Raw genomic sequence first — 12,353 nt, forward strand, 5'->3', positions numbered from 1 at the left:
GAACCATTTACCTTGCTGGGAACATCTTGTTTGTGCACTGCTCCAACTTCTTTGACTACCGATCAGGGGGAGTAGAGGGAATCTACTCTGGAGTCAGGAGATGGGTGAAATGAGAGGAAATCAAGATCTCTTGAAGCTCACTTATAGCACTAACCGATTGTTCTTGACACAGCTGCAGAAGTAGTAGGCTTTCCCCCACATGGTCAATATGGGTTCTGTTAGGGTTCACAGAACAGAGGTAGAGGTTCCGCTGTATAAGATGTGTAATGCCAGACCTCAGTGAAGATAATAAACTTTATTTAAATGTCTGCTGCCCTTCTTAGCACATTATGATATATATCATCACTGCTCATAGAGGGATATCGGGAGGGGGGTAAAAGCTCCCAATCCAGGGAGGTGTTAAGTCAATTTGCATCTTTTAATCCCTTAAAATCCAGGTTAAAAAAGGTTTTGTCCATCCCCATCATCATCCACACTTGGATCCTCTTGAGGATCAGCATCTCCAAAGAAGATGCTGCTCTCTTCAAATAAATCTCTGAGACTCTCTTTGAGAGTGGTGGCATTATAAAGGCTGCAGGGGTGGCGGTATGGACTGTGGTACCAGTGCAATAACCTGTGAATTTGATGGCATCGTTTGTGGCATCGAGGAGTCAAGAGTGGTGCAGGAGAAGTGTTGAGTTCTGGCACTGGAGGATGCAAACTTGGAACAAGCAATGGGGGCAGTGTTGTTCTCGGTGCCAATCCTACCAGTGTTGGAGTCAGGTTCCAATTCGCCCAAGATAATTCCAAAAGAGGAAGAAATGGAGTGAATAGCACCGTTTGGTAGGGTGTCAGCATTCCTCCAAGTGAAGAGGCCGTTGGACCAATCGAGCCAACTGGCACACAGGAGGGGATGATGGCATGAAAGAAGATGCTGAACATTGTGTTCAGAAATGCTGATGAATCTGTTCCAAGTGAAGGAAACTATGGGTACAGTTGAGTCAGCACTACAAACGGTACATTGTTCAGAGCTGGGATGGATGGAGTCGTGAGTGCTGGATCTTCCGAATGCTCTACTGTCGGATGTTTTTGATCCAATGCTTTTGAGAAGTTGCAGGTCTTGGCGACACTTCTGGGAACATGTCTAGGAGATTTGTGCCTAGTTGGGAAACCTTGATAGTGGCGACTTCGACCTCACTCAGGGCTTCTGATGTCCACGTAACTCATCCCATGCTTTGGCCATGAACTTCTTGTCCTCTTGTTTCTTAAGCATTTTGTGATTTATCTTTTGACAGGACTCGCAGGCGACGACGACGTAGTCGGCACTAATTCACCAGAGACAGATGTTGTGAGGGTGCATGAAGGACATTCAACTGTCACTGCCTCTACATGGCTTAAAACCAGACTGTTTTGGCAGAGACACAGCAAAAGTACACTGCACCCAAGTGAAATTATTAAGGAGAAATTGTCAATTAATTATCTACACTCCTGAAAAGACATGAGCGCTCTGGAATGCATTGAAGGGGCAGAAAAGAGGTAAATGACAAAGCTACCATACAGAGCTCTGAACTTAATGTTTAACCTATACCAGGATAAAAAAACTGCTTTTTCAGTGGTCGATGAAAACAAATATTGCATTGTACTTCTGCACCACTCACTTCAAAGGCTGTGACCAAACACAACAAGGCTTATCAGCTGCCATACCATTTTTTCAGCTATTACAAAAAGGAAGGATATGAAGCAGGCAACTAAGGCCCAAGCTCCGGACTGCCAGTGAGAAGCTCCAAGCAACTTGCTGACAATACGTGAGATACAGTGTAACCTTTCTGGTGATCTGTTATCTTTAATTATTCATGTGAATCAAGCAGTAGTTCCTGAAAAACATCTCTGCTTTCTTAGGCCTTGGCAATCAGATTTGGGCTACGTGATGAAAAACTAAGCCATCTTAGGCTGACCATGCATGGTTTAAGAAATTTGAAATGTATCAATGTATAGTGACGGCTAAATCCTGAAAGTTCTGCAAAAGCCAAAGGAAAGGTCAACTGCCATGTGGTAACACTGTAGGAGGCTGGCCTGGCTTGTAGTGGGTACCAAGGGGTACTTACACTCTGTACCAGGTCCAGTTATCCCTTATTAGTGTAGAAGAGGTGTTTCTAGCAGCTTAGGCTGATAGAAGGTAGCTATAGCAGAGCAGCTTAGGCTGAACTAGGAGACATGCAAAGCTCCTACTATACCACTGGTGTCATATGCACAATATCATAAGAAAACACAATACACAGATATACTAAAAATAAAGGTACTTTATTTTTATGACAATATGCCAAAAGTATCTCAGTGAGTACCCTCAGTATGAGGATGCCAAATATACACAAGATATATGTACACAATACCAAAAATATGCAGTAATAGCAAAAGGAAGTAATGCAAGCAGTGTAAAGTTACAATGTATTGCAATAGGAGCACATAGGTATAGGGGCAACACAAACCATATACTCCAAAAGTGGAATGCGAATAACGTATGGACCCCAAACCAATGTGAGCTCGTAGAGGGTCGCTGGACTGTAAGAAAACAGTGAGGGTTAGAAAAATAGCCCACCCCAAGACCCTGAAAAGTAGGTGTAAAGTACACCTATATTCCCCAGAGAGCACAGAAGTCGTGATAGGGGAATTCTGCAAGAAAGAACAACACCAGAAATGCAACCAAAGTGGATTTCCGGACGAGAGTACCTGTGGAACAAGGGGACCAAGTCCAAGAGTCGCGACAAAGTCGAGTTTGGGCAGATGCCCAGGAAATGCTAGCTGAGGGTGCAAAGAAGCTGCCACCGGATGGTAGAAGCTATGGATTCTGCAAGAACGAAGAGGGCTAGAAACTTCCCCTTTGGAGGATGGATGTCCCACGTCGTGTAGAAGCTTGCAGAGGTGTTCCCACGCAGAAAGAACGCAAACAAGCCTTGCTAGCTGCAAGGGTCGCGGTTAGGGTTTTTGGATGCTGCTGTGGCCCAGGAGGGACCAGGATGTCGCCAATTGCGTGAGGAGACAGAGGTGGCGCCCAGCAAGATAAGGAGACCTATCAGAAGCAGGCAGCACCCGCAGAAGTGCCGGAACAGGCACTACGAAGAGGAGTGAACCGGAGCTCACCCGAAGTCACAAAAGGAGATCCCACGAACCCGGAGGACAACTCAGGAGGTTGTGCACTGCAGGTTAGAGTGTCGGGGACCCAGGCTTGGCTGTGCACAAAGGAAATCCTGGAAGAGTGCACAGGAGCCGGAGCAGCTGCAAATCACGCGCTACCCAGCAATGCAGTCTAGCGTGGGGAGGCAAGGACTTACCTCCACCAAACTTGGACTGAAGAGTCACTGGACTGTGGGAGTCACTTGGACAGAGTTGCTGAGTTCCAGGGACCACGCTCGTCGCGCTGAGAGGGGACCCAGAGGACCGGTGATGCAGTCTTTTTGTTGCCTGCGGGTGCAGGGGGAAGATTCCGTCGACCCACGGGAGATTTCTTCAGAGCTTCTAGTGCAGAGAGGAGGCAGACTACCCCCACAGCATGCACCACCAGGAAAACAGTCGAGAAGGCGGCAGGATCAGCGATACAGGGTTGCAGTAGTCGTCTTTGCTACTTTGTTGCGGTTTTGCAGGAGTCCTGAGCAGTCACCGGTCGATTCCTTGGCAGAAGGTGAAGAGAGAGATGCAGAGGAACTCTGATGAGCTCTTGCATTCGTTATCTAAAGAATTCCCCAAAGCAGAGACCCTAAATAGCCAGAAAAGGAGGTTTGGCTACCTAGGAAGGAGGATAGGCTAGTAACACAGGTAAGAGCCTATCAGAAGGAGTCTCTGACGTCACCTGCTGGCACTGGCCACTCAGAGCAGTCCAGTGTGCCAGCAACACCTCTGTTTCCAAGATGGCAGAGGTCTGGGGCACACTGGAGGAGCTCTGGGCACCTCCCCTGGGAGGTGCAGGTCGGGGGAGTGGTCACTCCCCTTTCCTTTGTCCAGTTTCGCGCCAGAGCAGGGCTGGGGGATCCCTAAACCGGTGTGGACTGGCTTATGCAGAGATGGGCACCATCTGTGCCCAAAGCATTTCCAGAGGCTGGGGGAGGCTACTCCTCCCCAGCCCGGACACCTTTTTCCAAAGGGAGAGGGTGTAACACCCTCTCTCTGAGGAAGTCCTTTGTTCTGCCTTCCTGGGCCAAGCCTGGCTGGACCCCAGGAGGGCAGAACCTGTCTGAGGGGTTGGCAGCAGCAGCAGCTGCAGTGAAACCCCGGGAAAGGCAGTTTGGCAGTACCCGGGTCTGTGCTAGAGACTCGGGGGATCATGGAATTGTCTCCCCAATGCCAGGATGGCATTGGGGTGACAATTCCATGATCTTAGACATGTTACATGGCCATGTTCGGAGTTACCATTGTGACGCTGTACATAGGTAGTGACCTATGTACAGTGCACGTGTGTAATGGTGTCCCCGCACTCACAAAGTCCGGGGAATTTGCCCTGAACGATGTGGGGGCACCTTTGCTAGTGCCAGGGTGCCCACACACTAAGTAACTTAGCACCCAACCTTTACCAGGTAACATATAGGTGACTTATAAGTTACTTAAGTGCAGTGGTAAATGGCTGTGAAATAACGTGGACGTTATTTCACTCAGGCTGCAGTGGCAGGCCTGTGTAAGAATTGTCAGAGCTCCCTATGGGTGGCAAAAGACATGCTGCAGCCCATAGGGATCTCCTGGAACCCCAATACCCTGGGTACCTCAGTACCATATACTAGGGAATATTAAGGGTGTTCCAGTATGCCAATGTGAATTGGTGAAATTGGTCACTAGCCTGTTAGTGAAAATTTAGAAAGCAGAGACAGCATAACCACTGAGGTTCTGGTTAGCAGAGCCTCAGTGAGACAGTTAGTCATCACACAGGGAACACATACAGGGCACACTTATGAGCACTGGGGCCCTGGCTGGCAGGGTCCCAGTGACACATACAACTAAAACAACATATATACAGTGAAATATGGGGGTAACATGTCAGTCAAGATGGTACTTTCCTACACAAACCCCCCCCCCCCAAACGAAGGACAATAAGACTAGCCATGACCTGATGAGTCTTCATTGTCTAAGTGGAAATATCTGGAGCGTCCATCTGCATTGGAGTGGGTACTCCCAGGTCTATGTTCCACTGTATAGTCCATTCCCTGTAGAGATATGGACCACCTCAACAATTTAGGGTTTTCACCTTTCATTTGTTTAAGCCAAAGTAGAGGTTTGTGGTCTGTCTGAACAATGAAGTAAGTGCCAAACAGGTATGGCCTCAACTTCTTCAGTGCCCAGACCACAGCAAAGGCCTCCCTCTCTATGGCAGACCAACGCTTTTCTCTAGGGGTCAACCTCCTGCTGATAAAAGCAACAGGTTGATCCTGGCCCTCAGAATTGAGTTGTTGTAAGACTGCCCCTACCCCTAATTCAGATGCATCAGTTTGAACAATGAATTTCTTGGAGTAACATGGGCTTTTTAGGACAGGTGCAGTGCACATGGCCTGTTTCAGCTCCTCAAAAGCTTTCTGACAGCTAGCTGTCCACAATACCTTTTTAGGCATTTTCTTAGAGGTGAGGTCATTAAGAGGGGCTGCTATGGAGCCATAGTTCTTTATGAACCTCCTGTAATACCCAGTGAGGCCTAAGAAGGCTCTCACCTGGGTCTGAGTTGTAGGGGGAACCCAATCTATAATAGTTTGGATTTTCCCCTGAAGTGGTGCAATCTGGTCTCCACCTACCAGGTGTCCCAGATAAACCACTTTTCCCTGCCCTATCTGGCACTTTGAAGCCTTGATAGTGAGGCCTGCCTTTTGCAGGGCCTCCAAAACTTTCCACAGGTGGACCAGGTGATCATCCCAGGTGGAGCTAAAGACAGCTATATCATCTAGATATGCTGCACTAAAAGCCTCAAACCCTTGCAGGACTGTATTCACCAACCTCTGAAAAGTGGCAGGTGCATTTTTCAAACCAAAGGGCATTACTGTGAATTGGTAGTGCCCTCCAATAGTCGAAAATGCAGTTTTTGCTTTAGCATCCTTTGATAACTTGATCTGCCAATACCCTGCAGTCAAATCAAAGGTGCTTAGATACTTGGCAGATGCCAGTGTATCTATGAGCTCATCTGCCCTGGGTATAGGGTGAGCATCAGGTTTTTGTTACCTGGGTGAGACCTCTGTAATCTACACAAAACCTCCTTTCTCTTTGTCCATCTTTAGAGTGAGGCTTTGGTACAAGCACCACAGGAGAGGCCCATGGGCTTTCAGAATGTTCAACCACTCCCAGTTCAAGCATTTTCTGAGCCTCTTGTTTTATGCAGTCCCTGACATGGTCAGGCTGCCTATAGATCTTACTTTTAACAGGCATGCTGTCTCCAGTATCTATAGTGTGCTCACACCAAGAAGTGGTGCCTGGCACAGTAGAAAAGAGTTCAGAAAACTGACCCAGGAGATTTATGCAGTGGTCTTTCTGCTCAGCAGTAAGACAGTCTGCTAAAACTACACCTTCCACTAGAGCATCTTGTTCTGTGGAAGAGAAGAGATCAGGGAGAGGGTCACTCTCTTCTTCCTGTCCTTCATCTGTTGCCATGAGCAGGGTGAGATCAGCCCTGTCACAGTAGGGTTTTAGGCGACTGACATGGAGCACCCTAAGGGGACTCCTGGCAGTGCCCAAGTCAACAAAGTAGGTGACTTCTCCCTTCTTTTCAACAATGATGTGGGGTCCACTCCATTTGTCTTGGGGTGCTCTTTGGGCCACAGGCTCCAATACCCACACTTTTTGTCCTGGTTGGTACTGAATCAGAACAGCCTTCTGGTCATGCCATTGCTTTTGGAGCTCTTGGCTGGCCTGAAGGTTTTTACTGGCCTTTTTCATGTACTCAGCCATTCTGGATCTTAGGCCAAGTACATAGTCCACTAGGTCTTGCTTAGGAGCTTTTAAAGGTTGTTCCCAACCCTCCTTTACAAGTGTTAGGGGACCTCTTACAGGGTGCCCAAATAGGAGTTCAAAGGGGCTGAAGCCCACTCCTTTCTGGGGTACCTCCCTGTAAGCAAAAAGGAGGCAAGGTAACAGGACATCCCATCTCCTCCTGAGTTTTTCAGGGAGTCCCATTATCATTCCTTTGAGAGTTTTATTAAACCTCTCTACCAGTCCATTTGTTTGTGGATGATAAGGTGTGGTGAATTTGTATGTTACACCACATTCCTTCCACATGGCCTTCAAGTATGCAGACATAAAGTTGCTACCCCTGTCTGATACCACCTCTTTTGGGAAGCCCACCCTGGAAAAGATTCCCAGGAGGGCTTTTGCCACTGCAGGAGCTGTAGTGGTCCTTAGAGGAATTGCTTCAGGATATCTTGTGGCATGGTCCACTACCACCAAGATAAACCTATTGCCTAAAGCAGTAGGAGGGTCAAGGGGGCCAACTGTGTCAACCCCTACCCTTTCAAAGGGAACCCCAACCACAGGCAGTGGAATAAGGGGAGCCTTTAGGGTGCCACCAGTCTTGCCACTGGCTTGACAGGTGACACAGGACTTAAAAAAATCTTTTGTGTCCTCTGACATTCTAGGCCAATGAAACAGGGGGACAAGCCTTTCCCATGTTTTAATTTGCCCTAAATGTCCAGCCTAGGGAATGTCGTGGGCTAGAGTTAGGAGGAACTCTCTGTATTGCAGGGGAATGACCAATCTCCTGGCTGCTCCAGGTTTAGGGTCCCTTGCCTCTGTATACAAGAGGTTATCCTCCCAGTAAACTCTATGTGAGTCACTGACATCCCCATTTTGCTGTTTGACAGCTTGCTGTCTTAGACCCTCTAATGTGGGACAGGTTTGCTGTGCCACACTCAGCTCCTCCCTGGCAGGCCCCCTTCCACCCAAAAGCTCAGCAGTGTCTGCTTCCAGCTCCTCTGGTGAAGGTTCTGCACAGGGGGGAAATTCTTCTTCCTCAGAAGATGAATCATCTGTAGAGGGAGGGATAGTAGGTAGGGATTTACCTTTACTAACCCTAGCTTTAGGGAGCACTTGGTCCATTGTTCCAGGATCCAAGTCACCCTGTCCTTTTTGCTTTTTGGCCTGAGCCCTTGTCAAAGCAAAAATATGCCCAGGAATGGCCAGCATTGCTGCATGAGCCTCCAACTCCACTTCTGCCCAAGCTGATGTCTCTAAATCATTCCCTAGTAGACAGTCTACAGGTAAACCTGAGGCAACCACAACTTTCTTTGGACCAGTAAACCCCCCCTCCCCAGTTGAGATTCACAACAGCCATGGGGAGGCTAAGAGTGTTGGTATGAGCATCAGTCACTTGGTACTGGTGACCAAGTAGGTGTTGTTCTGGGTGTACCAGTTTCTCTATTACCATGGTAACACTGGCACCTGTGTCCCTGTAGGCCTGAACCTCAACACCATTTATTAGGGGACGTTGCTTGTACTTATCCATATTAAGGGGACAAGCAACCAAGGTGGCCAAATCAATGGCACCTTCAGAGACTAACACAGCCTCTGTGGTCTCCCTAACAAGACCAACCCCAACTAAATTACCAAAAGTGAGCCCAGCTACTCCCTTGGATTGGCTATTAGTAGGTTTGCTCCCACCACCACTGCTATTACTATGGGCACTAGGTGTAGCAGTAGGGGTTGTGGTAGTGGGAGGCTTGGTGCTTTTCTTTGGACAACTGGCATCAGTTTTCCAATGGCCTTTTACTTTACATAAATAGCACCATGGTTTCTTTACTTGATTAGAAGAGGATCTGGGCCCCCCACCACCCCCACCAGAGTGTTTTTGTGGGCCTGATGAAGACTCATTTTTAGATTTGTCCCCACCCTTGTCTGAAGACTTACCATCCTTCTTCTTGCCATCCTTGTCACCCCCTGTATGAAATTTTCTGTTCACTCTTGTTCTGACCCATTTGTCTGCCTTCTTTCCCAATTCTTGGGGAGAGGTCAGATCTGAGTCCACTAGATATTGGTGTAACAAATCAGACACACAGTTATTCAGAATATGCTCTCTCAGGATCAGATTATACAGGCTTTCATAGTCAGAAACTTTACTGCCATGTAACCACCCCTCCAAGGCCTTCACTGAATAGTCAACAAAGTCTACCCAGTCTTGTGAGGACTCTTTTCTGGTTTCTCTGAACTTAATCCTGTATTGTTCAGTGGTTAAGCCAAATCCATCCAAGAGTGCATTCTTCAAAACTGTAAAATTATTGGCATCACTTTCCTTCACAGTAAGGAGCTTATCCCTACCCTTTCCACTGAAAGATAGCCATAGGATAGCAGCCCACTGCCTTTGAGGGACCCCCTGTACAACACAGGCCCTCTCAAGTGCAGCAAACCACTTGTTAATGTCATCCCCCTCCTTGTAAGGGGGAACTATCTTGTGCAGATTCCTAGAAGCATGCTCTTTCACAGGATTATTATCTGTAATACTGCTGCTGCCACCATGGGGTCCAAACCCCAACTTCTGTCTTTCTTTTTCTAAGTCTAAAGATTCCCTGTCTAGAGCCAGCTGTTGCTGTTTAAGCTTCAGCCTGGTCTCTTCCACTCTCAATCTATTGAGTTCCCTTTCTAACATTCTGTCATCAGGGTGGGTGGGTTGGGCATGCTTTGACACAGAAGAATGATGTGAAATAACAGAAGGAGACCTGTCCCTAACAGTTGGCACCCTAACAACCTGGCCTAAAGGAATGACATCCCTACTGTGATGAGAGCTCACATTAGAACCAGTTATGCTAGGAGGTCTGCTAAGGGGCAGGTTGGAAAGAATACCATCTAACATTCTTGCTGGGGCTGCCCCAGAATCAGAGTGTGAACCATCTCCTAACTTCTCAACAGATGTGCCAGCTAAGGCCTTATCATTTTCAATGAGCATGTTAATCAACAATTCTCTAGAGGGATTCTTCCCTACCCCTAAACCTCTATCAATGCAGAGACTCCTTACACCTTTCCAGTTAAGGTGGTCATAAGCAGAGCTGGCCAGATCAAGAGTAGGACCTGTACCAGACATGATAGAAAAGGTTTAAGGGACAGAAAAAGAAAGAAAAAGTTTAAGGACTATTTAAGGAAACAGAAAAAAAAACGTTTTCAACTTTTTAGAAACTTTTAGAAAGTTTAGAGGTACTTTTCAGCACTTAGCAATAGAGAAAGAGAAGAAAAGCAAAACTTTTTGGTTAGGTGTACATACACTGAACTTGTTTTGTATATTTTTCTCTTATGAAAAGTACAAAATGACAAAGTGGTAAGCAGTTACAAGTACTTATCCCACCACTGCACCACCAATGTAGGAGGCTGGCCTGGCTTGTAGTGGGTACCAAGGGGTACTTACACTTTGAACCAGGTCCAGTTATCCCTTATTAGTGTAGAAGAGGTGTTTCTAGCAGCTTAGGCTGATAGAAGGTAGCTCTAGCAGAGCAGCTTAGGCTGAACTAGGAGACATGCAAAGCTCCTACTATACCACTGGTGTCATATGCACAATATCATAAGAAAACACAATACACAGATATACTAAAAATAAAGGTACTTTATTTTCATGACAATATGCCAAAAGAACGAGTTACTTACCTTCGGTAACGACTTTTCTGGTGGATACATTAGCTACCTGTGGATTCCTCACCTAATGAATACTCCCATGGCGCCAGCATTCGACGGAAATCTTCTTACTAGTCTCTGCATGTCGACGAGGACGTCACTCTAGCCCACGCGACGCCGTCTGACGTCATACAGGCAATAAGAGGTCCTCGACGACGTGCGGACGTCAGTACCAATCATTTTTTACGTGCATGAGAACAACCAGGCAATGCAATGAAAGAGCAAGGCAACATCCCATTATATTGTAAAAATACACAACATTGCATGAATAACTGTAAATCTTTTATATATATATATATATATAACTCTCTCTTTTTAAAATATATACACACATCAAGTATATACACAAAGATATATACATATATACATATATATAAATATATTATATACAACATCTATTGCACCCTCAAAGACCAAGAGGAGCGCACTCAAGGATTACTTGGTAAGACCAGAAAGGCAACGGGGAGGCGGGTGGGATCCGTGAGGAATCCACAGGTAGCTAATGTATCCACCAGAAAAGTAGTTACCGAAGGTAAGTAACTCGTTCTTCTGATGGATACAACTACCTGTGGATTCCTCACCTAATGAATAGAGTCCTAAAGCAGTACCACGCCCGGCGGTGGGTGCCTAAATGGTCAAACCAAGAAATCCTGCAGCACTGACCGTGCAAAATGGCCGTCTCTTCTAACCTCAGAATCCAAACAGTAATGTTTTGCAAAAGTGTGAAGGGACGACCAAGTTGCGGCCTTGCAGATGTCGACCACAGGAACACCCCTGGCCAAGGCCGAAGTGGCCGACTTAGCTCTGGTGGAATGAGCTCTAATGCCCTCAGGAGGATCCTTCTTTGCCAAAGAGTAACAGATTTTAATGCAAAGAACAACCCACCTGGATAGTGTTCTCTTGTGGACTGCCTTTCCTCTCCTCTTGCCCACGTATCCAATAAACAGCTGATCCTCCAGCCTGAAATCCTTTGTTCTATCAATAAAGAAGCTCAACGCTCTCTTTGGGTCCAGACGGTGCAGTCTTTCTTCCTCTTTGGAAGGATGAGGCGGAGGATAGAACGTGGACAAAGTAATTGCCTGAGCCAAATGGAAGGGTGAAACAACCTTCGGGAGGAAAGCAGCCTTGGTCCTCAACACCACCTTATCCCCATAAAACGTTGTATAAGGGGGCTTTACTGATAAGGCCTGCAACTCACTCACTCTCCTTGCTGATGTTATAGCTATCAAGAAGACTGTTTTTAAAACCAAATATCTTAAGGGGCAAGAATGCATAGGTTCAAAAGGGGACCCCATAAGGAAAGTCAGGACCAAGGACAAATCCCATTGCGGCATAACGAATGGCTTTGAAGGATATTTATTTAGAAGACCTTTCAGGAATCTGATAACAATAGGGGATTTAAATAAAGATGGTTGGTCTGGAAGACATATGAAGGCTGACAAGGCCGATAAATAACCCTTAATAGTAGCCACTGCACAACCTTTCTGCGCTAGAGACAGAGCAAAAGACAAAACGTCCGATAGATGAGAATGCAAAGGATCAATCTGCCTCTCTCCACACCACGCAACAAATTTAGACCATCTATTAGCGTAGATAGATTTAGTGGAGTGTCGCCTGGCCGCTAATATAACATCCACTACCTCAGGCGGGAGAGAGAAGGAACTCAGGTTGCCCCGTTCAATCTCCAGGCATGTAGGTGCAGACTCTGGAGGTTGGGGTGTAGAACCTGCCCCTGCGACTGCGAGAGGAGGTCTGCCCTGAAAGGG

At 46.8% G+C, this 12,353-nt stretch overlaps 1 protein-coding gene across 3 annotated transcripts in view; it reads right to left on the minus strand.

Annotated features, from left to right (window-relative positions):
- Positions 1-12,353, minus strand: part of TCEA2 (transcription elongation factor A2) — a 577,635-nt gene that overhangs the window by 434,525 nt on the left and 130,757 nt on the right. The gene's annotated exons all lie outside the window — the stretch shown is intronic.

Source organism: Pleurodeles waltl, chromosome 7 (assembly GCF_031143425.1).
Source record: "Pleurodeles waltl isolate 20211129_DDA chromosome 7, aPleWal1.hap1.20221129, whole genome shotgun sequence".
NCBI lineage: Eukaryota > Metazoa > Chordata > Amphibia > Caudata > Salamandridae > Pleurodeles > Pleurodeles waltl.